The sequence below is a fragment of the Balaenoptera musculus genome, chromosome 18, assembly GCF_009873245.2.
Source record: "Balaenoptera musculus isolate JJ_BM4_2016_0621 chromosome 18, mBalMus1.pri.v3, whole genome shotgun sequence".
NCBI classification, from domain to species: Eukaryota; Metazoa; Chordata; class Mammalia; order Artiodactyla; family Balaenopteridae; genus Balaenoptera; species Balaenoptera musculus.
The window spans coordinates 50246190-50263551 of NC_045802.1; the positions used below are offsets into that span (position 1 = coordinate 50246190).

Consider the following 17362-nt stretch of genomic DNA (forward strand, 5'->3'; position numbering starts at 1 on the left):
GAATGGCTGTGTAAGTGTGTGGCCTGTGTGTACGAATGTGTGACAGGGTATATGAGTGTAGGTGACACTATGCATGAGTGTCTGTGGGAGGTGTAATTGTGACTATACGCAACTCTGTGAATGTGGATGTATATGGGTGTATGTGTTTGTACGTATGTAAGTATGTGTGTATGAGTGTATATGTGAGTGTGATGTGTGCGTGTGTGTGCACATGGGCACATGTAAGCATATGAAAGAGCTGTTGCTAACAGTAGATCACTTCTAATAACCCAAACGGTAAGGTGTTTCCATGGCTTAGAAGGAGACAAAGAGTAGAGATATTTAGGGGTTAATTAGCATAGCAACTTGCTTCTTATGAGATCCCTTAGACCAGAACCACATCAGTGCCGAGTCATTTCCTAAATGGTCCCCTAGCGGCTGAGGCCTGCTTTCCTCACTGCCCCATTCACTGCTCTTTTTATCCTTATTAGCTTAAGAAGGCAAAAAAACTCCAGCAGTAGCCCTTATTCGCTGCTAATCAGGTCTTTCTCATTTCTAGGCCTCCTCTGTGAGGAAGGTGCCAGGCTCCACCTGTTCATCCCTGCCCTTGACGCCTTCCAAGCCCTGATTAAAAACACTCATTCAAGAAAGCTTCCCTATCCAGCACTCCCTCACACTGATCTCTCCCTCAGCCCTTAAGAAGAGCATTTATCATTTTGAATTACAGATTAAATTGAATTAACTGTACAAAGAGATGAAATCCCATGGCTATCTTCCCAGGGTGATAATAATAATAGTTGACTTTTATTGAGAACTTACTATGTGCCTGGCATTCTGACAAATAAGCCTTTTATATACATCTCAATTAATTGTCACAACATGCCTTTGACATAGCCACAAACATGACTTCCATTTTAAAAATGAGGAAAGTGAAATCCAGACGGTTTAAGTAACTTGTCCAAAGTCTTTTTTTTCTGTCTACGTTCTCTGCTGTTCATATCGATTACGTTCTATTGATCTGTTCTCAAATTCACAGATTTTATCCTGTCTTTTCCACTCTACTATTGAGCCCACCCAATGAGTTTTCACATTGGTGATTGTATTTTTTGGGGGGGGTTCTATAATTTCCTTTTGGTTCCTTTTTAATAATTTCTATTTTATTTCCTGAAATTTCATAATTTTCCATTTGTTTCAAGAGAATTTGTAATTCCTTGGGAAGCACTTTTAGAAGGCTGCTTTAAAACTGTTGTCAGGTCATTTCGAAATCCGATTCATCTTGGTATTGGCATCTGTTGACTGTCTTTTCAAATTCGCGTTCTGATCTTTCTGGTTCTCGGTATAAGTGATTTCTATTGTTCTCTGAGCATTTTGGATATAGTACTAGGAGACTCTTGATCTTATTTTATCTTATTTTTAGCAGACAGTCCCCCTAGTGAGGTGTACTGCAAGAGTGTATATGTTCAAGTTCCCTCTGGGCCCTGCCAACACCAGCTTGGCAAGAGCAGGGCACTGACTCACCCGGCCTCACTGCAGATGGGGTTCCTAGTCAGCTCCCCCTTCTGCCCTATTGATGTCTTCCTGGTGAAAGTGGGGCACCGGCTCCCACCTTGCTGGGCTCTGCTGCCACCAGGGGAGGGGAGGGAGTGGGGCACAGTGCCAGCAAGCCCTGCCTCAAACCTCCTACTTCTGTCTTGTTGCTACCGGATCGGATCGGGTAGAGGCTCAGCTCCCCACTGGGTCCCGTTGAGCCCAGGGGAGAGTGGAGGGCTGACTAGTCCTGGCCTGTACCACCTCCTTAAGGTTCATTGCTGCTGGGTGAAGACGAAGACTCAGGTCAACACTGGGCCCTGCTGACACTACGCCAGCAGAATTGGCTCCACTGGGCAGGGCACGGAAGATCAGCATCCCGCTTGGTCCTGCCAACACCATCCGGTGGAAGAAGTGAAGCCTGCTTCCGCCGTGCACAGGAGAGAAGGTTAGCTTCCTGCTCGGCTCTGCTGACACCACCCTGTGGGGTTAAGGGAGAAGGCTGCATGCCTGCTTCCACCCAGCCAGGGGGTAGAAGATAGAGCGGGCATCTTTCCACTGGTGTCTGTCACTTGGCTAGAGTGTTTTCAAATGTTCCTGATCCTTTGCTCAGCAAGAACAGGCTTTCCTTGGAGCTTTTTAGTCTGTGCCCGTTGGTGGTCCTGGTTTGGAGGCTTCTGCAGTGCCTGTACAGCATATATAGATGACAATAAGGTAACTCAGGAATTCACCACCGTGTCATTCCTCAAGGACCCAAGGTCCCAAGGTCCCAGGCAGCCCATTCTTCTTTCACCTCTCAGAGACTTCCTATGCTTTTTTGTTGTATCACGTCCAGAGATGTTCAGTTGTAAAGGGGGGAACCTGGGAGAAATGGGGCTACTCCATCTCAGTGGAATCAGAACTATCCAAGGTCTTATAAACTCAGAAATAGTAAGGCCAGAATTTGAACCCGGGAGGTCTAGTCATAGAAACTATTATTTTAATTGTCAAGCTAGCACTACTCAGAATAAAACTTATATGTGTATGAGTTTGCTAGGGCTGCCATGACAAAATACCATAGACTGGGTGGCTTAAGTGACAGAAATTTATTTGCTCACAATTCTGGAGCCTAGAAGTCCAAGATCAAGGTGTCAGCAGGGTAGGTTTCTTTTGAGGCCTCTCTGCTTGTCTTACACATAGCCAACTTTTCACGTGTCTTCACATGGTCTTCCTTCTGGATGTGTCTGTGTCCAAATGTTCTCTTTTTATAAGGCTAGTCACATTGGATTAGGGCCCATACCAAGAACCTCAACCTCAGCTTAACTTAATTACCTCTTTAAGACCCCATCCAAATACAGTTGCATGCTGAGGTACTGGGGGTTGGGACTTTAGCATATGAATTTGGGGCAGGGGACACAATTTAGCCCATAACAATGTATCAAATAATAATACAGTATATAAAAGAGTATATTACATAAAGGTAAGATATAATAAATGTATATTATACATAATATGAGAAAAATAGCCTGAATGTTCAGTTGGCTCTTGGCATCAGGGTGAATTTACCAATTTGCACAATTCGCACATTGGATGTTCTTTCTTTTTTTGAATTTTTGAATTTTATTTTATTTTTTTATACAGCAGGTTCTCATTAGTCATCAATTTTGTACACATCAGTGTATACATGTCAATCCCAATCGCCCAATTCATCACACCACCACCCCACCCCCCAGCCGCTTTCCCCCCTTGGTGTCCATTCGTTTGTTCTCTACATCTGTGTCTCTATTTCTGCACTGCAAACCAGTTCATATGCACCATTTTTCTAGGTTCCAAATATATGTGCTCTATCCTGGAGAATGTTCTGTGTGCCCTTGAGAAGAAACTGTAATCTGTTGTTTTCGGATGGAATGTCCTGTAAATATCAATTAAATCTATCTGGTTTATTGGGTCATTTAAAGTTTGAGTTTTATAAATTTTCTGTCTGGATGATCTGTCCGTTGGTGTAAGTGTGCTGTTAGAGTCCCCACTATTACTGTGTTACTGTCTATTTCCTCTTTTACAGCTGTTAGCATTTGCCTTATGTACTGAGGTGCTCCTATGTTGGGTGCATATATATTTATAATTGTTATATCTTCTTCTTGGATTGATCCCGTGATCATTATGTAGTGTCCTTCCTTGTCTCTTGTAACATTCTTTATTTTAAAGTCTATTTTATCTGATATGAGTATTGTTACTCCAGCTTTCTTTTGATTTCCATTTGCATGGAATATCTTTTTCCATCCCCTCACTTTCAGTCTGTATGTGTCTCTAGGTCTGAAGTGGGTCTCTTGTAGACAGCATATATATGGGTCTTGTTTTTGCATCCATTCAGCAAGCCTGTGTCTTTTGGTTGGAGCATTTAATCCATTCACGTTTAAGGTAATTATCAATATGTATGTTCCTATGACCATTTTCTTAATTGTTTTGGGTTTGTTTTTGTAGGTCCTTTTCTTCTCTTGTGTTTCCCACTTAGAGAAGTTCCTTTAGCATCTGTTGTAGAGCTGGTTTGGTGGTGCTGAATTCTCTTAGCTTTTGCTTGTCTGTAAAGCTTTTGATTTCTCCATCAAATCTGAATGAGATCCTTGCCGGGTAGAGTAATCTTGGTTGTAGGTTCTTCCCTTTCATCACTTTAAGTATATCATGCCACTCCCTTCTGGCTTGCAGAGTTTCTGCTGAGAAATCAGCTGTTAACCTTATGGGAGTTCCCTTGTATGTTATTTGTCGTTTTTCCCTTGCTGCTTTCAATATTTTTTCTTTGTCTTTAATTTTTGCCAATTTGATTACTCTGTGTCTCGGCATGTTTCTCCTTGGGTTTATCCTGTATGGGACTCGCTGTGCTTCCTGGACTGAGGTGGCTATTTCCTTTCCCATGTTAGGGCAGTTTTCAACTATAATCTCTTCAAATATTTTCTCGAGTCCTTTCTCTCTCTCTTCTCCTTCTGGGACCCCTATAATGCGAATGTTGTTGCATTTAATGTTGTCCCAGAGGTCTCTTAGGCAGTCTTCATTTCTTTTCATTCTTTTTTCTTTATCCTGTTCTGCGGCAGTGAATTCCACCATTCTATCTTCCAGGTCACTTATCCATTCTTCTGCCTCAGTTATTGTGCTATTGATTCCTTCTAGTGTAGTTTTCATTTCAGTTATTGTATTGTTCATCTCTATTTGTTTGTTCTTTAATTCTTCTTGGTCTTTGTTAAACATTTCTTGCATCTTCTCGATCTTTGCCTCCATTCTTTTTCCGAGGTCCTGGATCATCTTCACTATCATTATTCTGAATCTTTTTCTGGAAGGTTGCCTATCTCCACTTCATTTAGTTGTTTTTCTGGGGTTTTATCTTGTTCCTTCATCTGGTACATAGCCCTCTGCCTTTTCATCTTGTCTATCTTTCTGTGAATGTGGTTTTTGTTCCACAGGCTGCAGGATTGTAGTTCTTCTTGCTTCTCTGGATGTTCTTAGTATCATGGCAGGCGTGGATCATAACTGACAAAGGTATGCAAAGGAAGAAGCTCTTGCCCCCTCTGAGCTCCTCTGGTTGAGGAACAGGAAATCCATGGGCTCATCCTCCCCTTTTCCTGAAAAGACACCAGGACATGGCTTCTCGCCTCCTGACCTGGGAAGGGGAGGCTGCTAGAGACAGTCAATGTCTCTTAACTGCTTGTTGGGGTAATTTGCAAGCTCAGCCCAGGTCCTAGTGCCCATTTCCACTGTTCCTCCAAAAGCTCGGTCACCTGAACTACAGCAACACCCAATGACATGGAAGAATCTTAGCAATTTAATATTAAATTTTAAAAGTTTTAAAACACTGCTTACAACATGTTACCCTTTTTATAAAGTGAGAACAATTAAAACAAAACTGTATATACTTTGTAGGAACACTACAATGACACATATAATTAACAGTGATACATACAACAAATTATATAAAAAGAAAAGCAAGAAAATGATGAATATAGGATCCAGGATGGTGGGTTACCTCCGGCAGTAAACATCCATACAATGAGGTGGGGATGGAGGCATGGAACAGGTTAGATTTAGTAACAGCCAGGGTCCCAGCTTTTGTTTTGGATGGTAGATCAAAGGAGATCATTACATTATTTAAATAACAGAATAAATAGTCAATTAAATAAACAAAAGTGGGGGGAAACTAGGTCATTAAGAGTTGACCTCAGTCTTAAATTAGCTAAGATTCAGGGTTACTTATTACTTTCCTCTCCTCTCCCATTCCTCCAGTAAATGAAGAATGAACTGTATGTTTCAAAGGATGATATAGTTTTCCTACCTAAAAATTTTAGTTTGTCACCACCCAAGCTGAAAAATAGCAGATCAAGAATCATTTAGGTGTATCCTCAGCATTTGCTACCTAGGGAATTTTCCAAACATAGTTCCCAGCCCTAACCCCAGAGATTCTGATTCTACAGCGGCAATAAGATCTGAGAATCTATATTTTATGTTGAACTCCAAAGCAGTTCCTAGGAAGCTTGACTTCAGTGTCTTGGTGATTGACTGTGTCCTATACGTTGCTACCACATTCACCCTCTGAAACTTCTCTGTTTCCATATTACTCTTTCTTCAGGAATCTTTACTGGTTCATTTTTGCTGGCCAAATCTAAATCCCCTGCCCACCTTTCAAGGCCCTCTACAATCCGGTGCCACCCTAATTATGCAGATTTATCTTGCACATTCTCCACAGGAATATGTCAATACAATCAGGCTGGCTCTCGCTGCCACCAAATGTGGAGCTCATTAGAGCCCCCAGCCTAGTTTCTGTGCAGTCCTTGTCTGGAAAAGCTTCTTCCCTCTCCTCTTTCTCTCCAGATCCAGCCCCAGATCCAGGCCAGCCCCAGGCCAGAATCAAAGCTGTCCTCATATAAGCCATTTCTGACTTTACCAGCACATAGTAGCCCACAATGGATTCCTGTGAAGTGAGAGATACATTTCCTCATTTCTCTTTACTCATAGTAGACCTCTGTGTGGCTACTTTTTTTTCTTCCTCTTCATCCACTTATGATTTGGATTACACAGAAACCAGTGGACACTATCAGTACCATCACTTTGGCGATTCCTTCTAGGAAATGTCCATCTCCTTTTGTTCCCCGGCTAATGCCTGAGCCACCCTGTTGATAGAATGACAGCCCACCACTGATCCTAGTCAATGGAATAGGAACGACTCTCTAACCCAAACCAGGCCAAGGAGGTCCTTCCCCAGGATTTTTAGACTCAGTGCCCAAAGATTTGAGGCAGAAAAAAATAAGTTTGGATGCTGATGTCTTGATATCTGCCATGTGTTTTGCTATGGGTAAAAGAGAGGCAGAGAGGGCTAATGTTCCAATAGAGAAAAGAAGGAGCAGTTGAACAGAAACAAGCAGAATCAAGGACTGGAGAGAAAGTTCTGGTAGTGGTTGAGTGCATGTTTCTGGCTAGTTCCTGAGTCTTGACTGAATTCCTTTTCTTGGGTTAGTGAGACCCCTCAGTACTTAACAAATTCTTCCCTTTCAGTTTTGCTACTTTAAATGGAGTTTCTTTTACTTTCATGCAAAGAATCAATCTTCTTTATGATCCATTCTCCATGAAGCTGACCCTGCTCATCACTCTCCACCTTCCTGAGTCCTCTCTCGGCCTGCCAGTCAAGAAAGCATGCTATGGGGCTTCCCTGGTGGCGCAGTGGTTGAGAATCCGCCTGCCAATGCAGGGGACACAGGTTTGAGCCCTGGTCTGGGAAGATCCCACATGCCACGGAGCAACTAGGCCCGTGAGCCACAGCTACTGAGCCTGTGTGTCTGGAGCCTGTGCTCCACAACAAGAGAGGCCGCGACAGTGAGAGGCCCGCGCACCGCGATGAAGAGTGGCCCCCACTCGCCGCAACTAGAGAAAGCCCTCACACAGAAACGAAGACCCAACACAGCCATAAATAAATTAATTAATTAATTAAATTAAAAAAAAAAAAAAGAAAGCATGCTATGACAGGGATGACTACTATTGACTAGTTCAGTTCTCATTTACTGAGTGCCCTGTGACCATGTGATGCTGGGTGCTAGAGATACCAGACCCTAACGCCCAGGAGAGGAAAGCAACATTAGACCACACTCTAAAGAAGAAGTTGACATTCAGCCATTGGCTCAGCTCACCTCAACTTTGACCTTCCCCAGAATCTCCTTTCGTTTCTAGAATGTAAGCTCCCAACATTCCTGGAACCACCCTTCTGGGTCTCAGGATTAACATTTACTGATTAAAAGAGAGAAGTGCAATTATATATAATTAAATACATTCTCTCAGGTTTGGCAAAAAAAGGAAAGAAGACTAAACCCTCTTCTTACTTCAGTGCAGGGAATGCATATTATCAAACTTCACTAAGTAGATTATCTCCTTGATACCTGACTTTCAGAGAACAAATCATTGACACACATATCAGCTCACTCAATATGTTGACTATTTTTACCCCAAATCTTCACATTTATATAGCATATATCCATATTCTTAAACTATGGATTTCATGAAGCAATGAGAATTCTGAGCACATTTAATATATCTAATATAAATTAGTTAATTATTTGCTCTGTGACCAAAGCAAGGATTTTGCCTTGCTCCCAACCTGGGTTTCACAGATAACACTGTTAGCTGGTGTCCCAAACCACACTGTTGCCATGAAGAAATGTTCCCACTCACTTTGCACCAAATCTACAGAGCACACATATTTATGCCTGCCAAGTATTCAGGCTTTTGAAAGGCTCACCCTGTGTCAGAGCTCTGAATTCTGTAGTACCAATGGAATTTCGACACACAAAATAAAGTTAGTTGTGGTAAATGATTAGCAAGGGAAAACTGTGGGTCCCATGGAAAAATTAGAACAATAAAAAGTGTAAAAAAAAACAGTCTTTTGGACATTCCCAGAGTCTCTCCCTGTGGATCAATTAACTGACACACTCAGATGCTGGCTGTCCTTCTTGTTTTCAGAAACACAGTCCCAATTACTGGGCTCCAAACCGCTACATTTTATAGCTGAGATGATTTACAGCCGATGTTTTCATTGCACAGTATGTGTTCCTCTTTGCTAAACAAAACGTTCACAGAGAAGAATTGCAATTGAGGAGGGAGAAAGGGAAACAGGCACGTGAAAGATCAGACTCAAAAAGCCAAATGCAAATTAAGGAAAAAAACAGCAGTCTTTGGACTTCGACCCATATTCTTTTGCATTTGTTGCCAAATGTGTATTTAAAGAAATACCCCCAGTTTAGAATTTACTTTTTGCCTTTGTTGGAAGTGCTGTTCTGCCATAGGGTTTGCTGAACAGTAAACCTAATTCAGTCACCAAAGGACAAAAAACTCTCAGTCAATCTATTTTGCTATCTTGCTTTATTTATGACCAAGTCAGAGAGACTATCGGAGATCCTTTTCCTTGCTTAATGCTCAGCCATTAAAAATATTTCTAGTGAAGGATGGGAAGTAGGCTTCAAATTTAATACAGATGTGGACGAAGCCTCAAACCTACCCCAAGCCATCCGCTGAGGAGGAGAGTTTACTTGCTGTAACAGATTTGGACTATTCGGTTTAAATAAATGAGGCATCCACCTCTTCGATGTGATTGTACAAAACCACTCTTCCGGGTTTCCCTGGTGGTGCAGTGGTTGAGAATCCGCCTGCCAATGCAGGGGGCACGGGTTCGAGCCCTGGTCTGGGAGGATCCCACATGACGCGGAGCAACTGGGCCCGTGAGCTGCAACTACGGAGCCTGCGCGTCTGGAGCCTGGGCTCCGCAACAAGAGAGGCCGCGATAGTGAGAGGCCCACGCACCGCAATGAAGAGTGGTCCCCGCTCGCCGCAACTAGAGAAAGCCCTCGCACAGAAACGAAGACCCAACACAGCCAAAAATAAATAAATAAATAAATAAATGTATAAAACAACAACAACAACAAAAAACCCACTCTTCCCTGACCTGTGGCTTATAAATGAATTTTCTTTTCCAAGTTCTGTCTTGGGAAATTAAGAAATTACACACGATAAAAAGGGAATCTAACTCAGAAAATGGTACAGATTTATCTGCTGTAAAACCTTTGTACTCAGTGGTTTTCAGTGAGGGGAGAGAGGGATATTACCTTCCAGGAATCGTCTGGCAACGTCTGGAGACACTGTTGGTGTCACAACTAAGGTGAAGGGGGCTATTGGCATATGGTGGGTAGAGGCCAGAGGTTTGGTTAAAGGTCCTCTATTGTGGAGGACAGCCCCCCACAGTAGAGAATTACCCAGTCCAAATGTCAAGAGTGAGGGGACTGAGAAACTCCGCTTTGTACCTTCACATGGATTAATGATCAGATCCTTTCATAAATTTAGCTAACAGCAGGTTTCTGTACAGTTTTATCTCATCGAACAAAGTGCCTTGGGTGAGGAGGAATTAAGACAAAGGCAGGAGAGACCTCAGAGGGAAAGAAGAAAACTAAAAAGGGCAGTTACTAAAGTTGAACACAAACCTTTCCCTACATTTCACTTGGGCTTAAAAACCAATTACCTACTAGAACCTAATTAATAATCAGCCTTGTTACACCCTCTTCTCTGTTCTAAAAGATGACTTGGTTCCACTCCTGCTCCCACAGGTGTTCAAATTTTCCATTAACTTCTTTGCACAAGGAAAGAAATTTCCCTTCTTTTTTTCCTCACCTCTTGGGGCTTCTTTCTGGACTTTTAGGTCCTAGAATTTAGCTTTTGATATTCAAGACAGAAAAGAGGCCTCGTTTGCAACAACCTTTGTGTATTATATTTCAAAGTCAATTTCGCATTGTTTGCCCCAAAGTCTATATGTTTTGTCTATGACACAACACTGGGAGAGAGGTATCTGCCAACTTAACAGAGAATTCTCATGATATAAAGGGTACTAACCCTCTCAGTTCTTTAAAAGTATTGATACACATCACAATCTGTCAGATCAGCATTTCCCATCACTTTTCCTTAGAAGAGTAGTTCCTTGTATGTTGCCTGGAAAAGAGTCATACAGCCACATAAGACAATAACATTATACTACAAACGAGTAACTGAGTGTGGACTATCATCCTGCACTCTGCGGAATGTTTTATATACATTACATTTTTCCTTTCCACAACAGCCTGAGTTGGGACTCGTTTCTCCCACTGTAAAGGGAAGTAACTTGCCCAAGTTTCATGGCTAATAGTGAGCCTGGGATTTCAGTACAAGTCTATCTGTGTTCAAGTCTGTGCTCTTAAATATTGTGATCTACTACTGAGTTAAACAGTTAAGTAGAAATTCTTTACTGCAGAATTTCTTAGACCCTTTAATATACTACTTCTATTTATAAGCTCTAAATTCATTTCCCAAACTGATTTGTCCCATGCATCCTTTTCACCATGAAGCATCCTGCATGATCAGATCTCCACAGGACCTCAATAGAACCAAACCATGTTCTGCAACTGGCAGGACCTGGTCAGAGAAAGATCTGAAGAGAAGCTCACACCAGTTAGCTGTTCACTGAGTAACCTGAACTGGTGACCACAGAATCACCACTGAAAAGCCTTGAGAAGCACAAGTGTCATGGGGCTGATGAGAGAAGATGCATTTTCTGAGAGCAGAGGCTAAAGGGAGTCAGGCTCTTTGTAGAGTCGCTTTTAGAATTTAAATCAAGCACAATTTTCTCCCTACAAGCTTCATGTTGGGGTCTTTACCAACGAACAGCTGGAGAGTATTAAAAGCTGTGTGAATATTTTCTTACATTTGAGAACAAGAGATGTTAAAATAAACCGGCAAGGCAGGTTTGGTGACTTATGAAGTGTCCCGCATTATGAGCAGTCTAGCTGACTGCGAGATTGGTTCATAAAGGCCAAAAATGAAGTGTTACCATTGAATGCATTTCCACATTTCCATGATAACATTGTTAGCTTTCTACGCTTTTCAAAACTTTCCTCTCTGTTCCTCACTTTTATAGTCAATACTTAAGCGGGATCATGATTCTGGGAGGATTCAGACTGGAAAACAAAGGAAAGTCAGGTAAAGAGATATAATGTATCCCATAAGTCATATACACTTAGGGAAACCAAGAGGAGAGACAGCAAAATAAAACCAGATGCGAATTTGATATGATTATATCATCCCTTCCAATAAGAAGAACACTTCCAAATTCACATCTTTTTTTTCTCTTGGAATCAGTTGCATCACTGAATTCTTTCAAATAAGTACAGCATTGAGCAGCTCTTGCCCAAAAAGAATTACATGAAGCCCACACAGGGCTTTGAACATTCATTTGCATTTGAATGATGCAAATTGTAATTTGGTATAATAAAGTCTATGTGACTGAGCAGGAGAAATTATATGAACAACCAGAATTCCATTCAAGTCCTCTCCTAGTTCTAATCCCAACATGCTAACTTCAATCTACATGTTCCATCAGAAATGTGTTTCTGTAAAATAAATAATAGCCTTCCTAACCCTGCCACATCTGCCTGGCTTAACAGGATCAAATTATTGGTTATTATGGGCTATTTTCATTTAATGTATTCTCAAGGATTCCCCATGAACAATATATGTTTCTGAGTCTTCTTTGGTACAGCAGTTACAGCATTATGGTGCCACAATAAGAGTGAACCTAAGACATGTTCAGGTCCTGATGTGGAATTAGCACAGTGACAAATCTGTATTATGAAAGATCATATTTTTGCAGGAAAAACAATATTAATCATTTGACTATCAGACTACAAACCTCTATAAAGGTACCTCCTTATTTTCAAATACAAATAGATAACAAGGCAAGAAAAGCTGTCTGATCTTTCCTCAAAATGGTTAATTTATATAATTTCTAAGCCTGAATATTACACCATAGGATAAGGGGGACTAAGGTATCACAATTTGGGGGAATGCCAACATGAAGGGGAAATGCCATTTCTCTTCACTGTGTGAGTGTGTGTTTGTCACTATAGCACTGTACTGTCCCCTTGAAGCTGAGCTTAAATTTTGCAAAGCACTTTCATAAAAAAGTATGACTTTTTTAGTCTTTGTATCGACTCCTAGACTTCAGAGAATCTTGGAAGTCATCTAGTGTCCCCACCAGCCCCCTCCAATCAGGACTTACTTCTTCATTGATGGGCAGTAAGGCTCTCTTTAATGGGGAGGCAGCTAAGGATGCTTTGGGGGTAGTTACATCCCCTGTTGTGTGTTTCCATGCTTTGAAAGTGCTTCCATAAACAAAAGCAGAATTTACTTCCATAAAGTTCTTCAGTACCCTCAGGAGGAGCAACACAGACTAAATCTAGTCCCTTTTTAAAAGACTAAAAGGCACACCAGTCCACCCTTGGAAGGATCTGCTCTCCCCAGATCCAAACATGGCTGTTCATTCAAGCACTCCTCATGTGATGGTGAGGAGACTCAAGCATCCTTGCCTCCTTTCTCTGACACTCCTTCACAACCTCGTCTTCTCTACCCACCCTTTCTTGTTTCGGTTTTCTCATTTTCCTTCCCCTTGTCTTCTCAAACCACACACTCCCAACTGTCATATGGATGAAGACAACCAATTCTGAATCTCCAATACAGATTTCTCTTTTGAGCTCTACTCCTACCTGAACCACATGCAGGTACCAAAGGCATCTCAATCGCAAAATGTCACAGCAGCATCTTTCCTCTGCATTCCCGATCTCGATCAATGTTATCTACCATCACCCAAGGAAGACATTTTGAGTCATAATAAATCCTCTTTCCCCCCTCAATAAATTTCCCTTCCAGTAACTCTACTTCCTAGAAAATCCTTGAATTCTGTTCCCCCTTCTCCATACCTCTCCTACTACCCTTCAATCTGGTCTCCTTGGTTCCAGTCTCACCTTATTTCCCTCACTATGGCCAGAGTGATCTTCCCAAAACACAGCATGTTTGTGTCACATCCATTCTAATCACAATAAAAGAAACTGTATCTAACAAAACCCCCTTTCACATCATGCAAAAACTACCCTTATTGGTCATGTTCTATCGACAAAAATATGCAAATAAATCGTATTCTTTTTTTTAGAAGAAGTTTGAGTTAAACAAAAGAAACAGTTGTCAGAAAGGAAGAACTGCTGCTATACAAAACATTTCCACCCAGCTCATCAGTTCTCAGCTGTTAGTTGACAATAAACATATGGGAGGAAACTACGGTATCAGACAAAGATTTAAGAGCCCCATAAAAATACCTCTATATTTAAAGAAGACATTTTCCAGACCCTCGTACCTGTGTAGAATAAAAGGACATGTTCTGAGATTCTTTCAGTTTTTAAGAAAGAAGTTAATCTTCCATCTCCCCCATGATTAGTAACTCCACTGGACTTTTATGCCTTTCTACACACACACACATTATAAGGGGTTCCGATAGAGTTCTCTAAGAAGGATAAATGCACTGAGGAGAAGAGTTTGAAAGGATTGTGATTCAGTGGCAGAAACAGAAACCTTTATTACATTTTTTTCATGAGGCAGGTTAGCTTCTATTTCATGCAAATTGTCTCTGTCACAAACACCATCACAATAGAGATGAAAATGGATTCCATTAAGTCTTCAGTCACTTCTATGGAACAAAGCAGGGTGATTTAATTATATATTCTTAGGATCCTAAAACTGACTCTCCCTTTCTTGGCTCTTACAATTTTCAGTAAATACACACTAAGACTCACAACTTTGGAGTTTCTTGATGAGTTCCCAAACAAAATATTTCAGATGTGTTCATTTGTCTAAATTTATTTAGAACAAAATACTTAAAGGATCATGATGGAATGGACCCTTCCAGATGAGGAGGATGTCTTGAATTTTCAAATTTACTTACTTCTTTTTTGAAAAAATCCACAGTACAGTCTCATTGGCAGTGGAGTATAATTAAAGAAAAAGTTCTTTTTTATTATTGTTATCTTTTAAATTGAAATATAGTTGATTTACAATATTGTGTGAGTTTCATTTATCATTGTTATTGGACCTTGAAGAGTAATGAACTCTGAAAAAATAAAACACTAAATCATTAACAATAAATAATTCCAGTTAGGTCCCAGGCCTGAAGTCTGAATTTTTTCATCTCAAAAGAACTGACATACACTCTAGAAACAAAACTGGTTTTCTTGCATGTTTATAAGTGTTTATGTAAGTGTGAAGCAATGAGTTTTCTTCTTCACTTCCTTCAAAAACAGGAATATTTTGGGTTAGATTTGCTGGTGCAGATCTTCAAAGCCACAGTCAGGTGTTGCCAGCAGCTTCTGAATAAGTTCATTTTCACTTGGTGTAGGTTTAAAAAAAATTGGTCCATTAATGAATATTATTTGAATTGAACTTTCATAGTTCTGTGGAAAATCAAGCAGCACACATGCTTTGGTGGCCATATCACAAGCTCTTCACCCTCCCCAAGGACTTGTGAGGGTGGACATGTTCATGGTCAAGTCACTGCCCTGTTTGTCTACCCAAACCAGATAATCTGGGTCACCATTATGCAGAAAAATGAGATTTGATACTGTTTCAAAGAAGGAAAAATAACTGCAATAGTTTTTGCTCTAAATTTTGCTATAAAATGATTTTTTAATCCTCTCCAGAAACTTAGAGACTATTTCAGATGCAACAGAAAACTTGAAAAAAAGAATGGAATGGGAAAGAACGGGAAAGACATCCTTAAACATGACGCTTGAACAACATCAATCCCCTACCTAAATGCAACAAAAAATGAGGACAATAGCTCTCTACGGTGGAAAAAAAATAAATAAAACCTGTGAGTGTAAAACAAGAGCACTCTAAGAAGATGTGTTAACAGAGGATTAACCTCTGAAATGCTAATAAGATAAGGAGGAAATGATAAGAAAATTAGACTGCATTTCTCCATGCTGAGCCAAAGAGATAACAGTGTATCATTAGCCAAAACTTTTATATGTGTTGCCATATATGAAAATCTATATACATTTTGCCCTGTTTTTAAAAATGGATGTAAAATAGGAACATTTTAAAACACCTCAAAACAGCACTAGCTTCAGATATTTTATTTAACTTTAACCTCTTATCAGGACCCATAACTCATTAATTAAGGATTCATCTCTATATTTTAGATCTTGGTTTAAGGCCCCTCGTACCACATATGTCAATCCAGGGCTATCTAAAGCATTAATTTAAAATGTCAAAAGTGTAATTTTTCTTTACAGCAGAAGTAGAATTATAAAAATTAGATCTTTCAATTACAGATGACATTTACCACTCTAATCAAGGTTAGCCTTACATGTGGTTGGGGTCAGAGGTTGAATGAGAATGATTCTCTACTCCAAAATAACTCTAGCACAGGTCTGCCATTGAGATTTTGCTTCCACCTTGGTAAATACTCCCATTATCCTGGTTCTGAGTCATAACAACCATAATCATAGTTATTGCATTTTATTGTGGATTCTCTATGAACCAAATACTGTGTTCAGCTCTTAATAATTGACATAAATGAGTCCTTAAGTATGGACACTAAAGTCAAGCCCCATGTATTTGAACCCTAGTTCTTGAGAAAATTACCTTACCTTGACGAACTTCTGGTTTTTCAAGTGTCAACTGGGCTTAATAGTATCTAAAATCATAAGGTGGCTGTGAAAATGATGAGAAAGATGATGACCAAGAAAAATTAAACAATTTTCCTAAGGTCACACACAGCTAAGAAGGGGAAGAAACAGATTCCAACCTAGTTCTTATAATTCCAAATTCCCATAACTTTCCACTATATCACACAGCCTCTAAGGGTGCCCAGGATGACATGCAGATAGAAAGTACCGGAGAAGAACAAGACACAAACACACACAGTGTTTCTATTCTTGGGAGGAGACACGGACCTTTTGGGGTCCTGGGATAACCTAAAGAAGACAGATTCTGTTTGACTCTCAAAATCTTAGGAAAGCATATCAGCGACGTGTTGAGCTCGACATCATGGGAGCTGACAAGGAGTTTCCAACCGACTGTGCCCAGCATACCATAGAATATAAGAAAGAGAAAAACTCTTTCTCCCAGTAAAACATTTTACAGTCCACTCCCAGCTTCAGCATCCTTTGAACACCTCAAATACTTACATTTTATGATAGAAGATGAGGGTACATTTCAAGAAAGTTGGGATGAGTGATGCTACCCCTTGGTTGTAAGCTCCACCAGGGCAGGAAGACCATCAGTTTCACTGACCACACTACTCATACTACCTGACACAGGCTGAGTTAACTCTCAATAAGTGTTTCTTGAATTGAATTCAATCCAATTGCTACTATGATCTTCATCCATAATGCACAGATATTTGACCCTCCCGTTTTCTCTTGAACTCTTAATTAACTTCTAGTAAATATTCCATTTGTCATGCATTTGGATCCCACCCGCATTAAGCACCTGCAAGGCAAAGACCCAAAGCCACACAGATCAGACATATCAGCCCAAGGAAAATGGAAACATTCCACATCAAAAGGAATGTGCATTATTTTAAATGTTTCTGTTTAACATGTAAGATAATTCATGTTGGTAGAGAGATGTAATATTACATGATACTGACCTGGATTTGATGTAGACTTTCCTCCTTCTTCATGGAATCCAGAAAGTCTCTTTTCTTGGTAAGATGTTACAGTCATCTGAAGAATATGTGGTCCAAAATAGCAAGGGGGGAGGTACAATCCTGTAAGACCAAGTCTCAAAGCCACATGCCACCACTCTGAATCTTTGGTGCCATCCTGCAGGCTATCTACCACAGCTTTCCTCCATTAAGTCAAGTTTAGGAAGCTGAAATAGCATTGTTCATAAGACTATATAAATGCAACTACCTTTCTGTGAAGCTATTTGGAAATACATGTCAAAAACCTTTAAAATATGTCTATCCTTTGACTGCATAATTCCTCTTCTCAGAATC

At 40.4% G+C, this 17362-nt stretch overlaps 1 long non-coding RNA gene across 3 annotated transcripts in view; it reads right to left on the minus strand.

Annotated features, from left to right (window-relative positions):
• Positions 1-11190: 11190 nt before the first annotated feature.
• Positions 11191-17362, minus strand: part of LOC118884079 — a 113204-nt gene continuing 107032 nt past the window's right edge. For 2 of the 3 annotated variants that reach the window (XR_005017176.1, XR_005017174.1), the window contains one exon: positions 11191-17087. This is a non-coding gene — a long non-coding RNA (uncharacterized LOC118884079). The remainder of the gene's footprint in view (positions 17088-17362) is intronic. The other variant, XR_005017175.1, reaches the window with a different exon arrangement.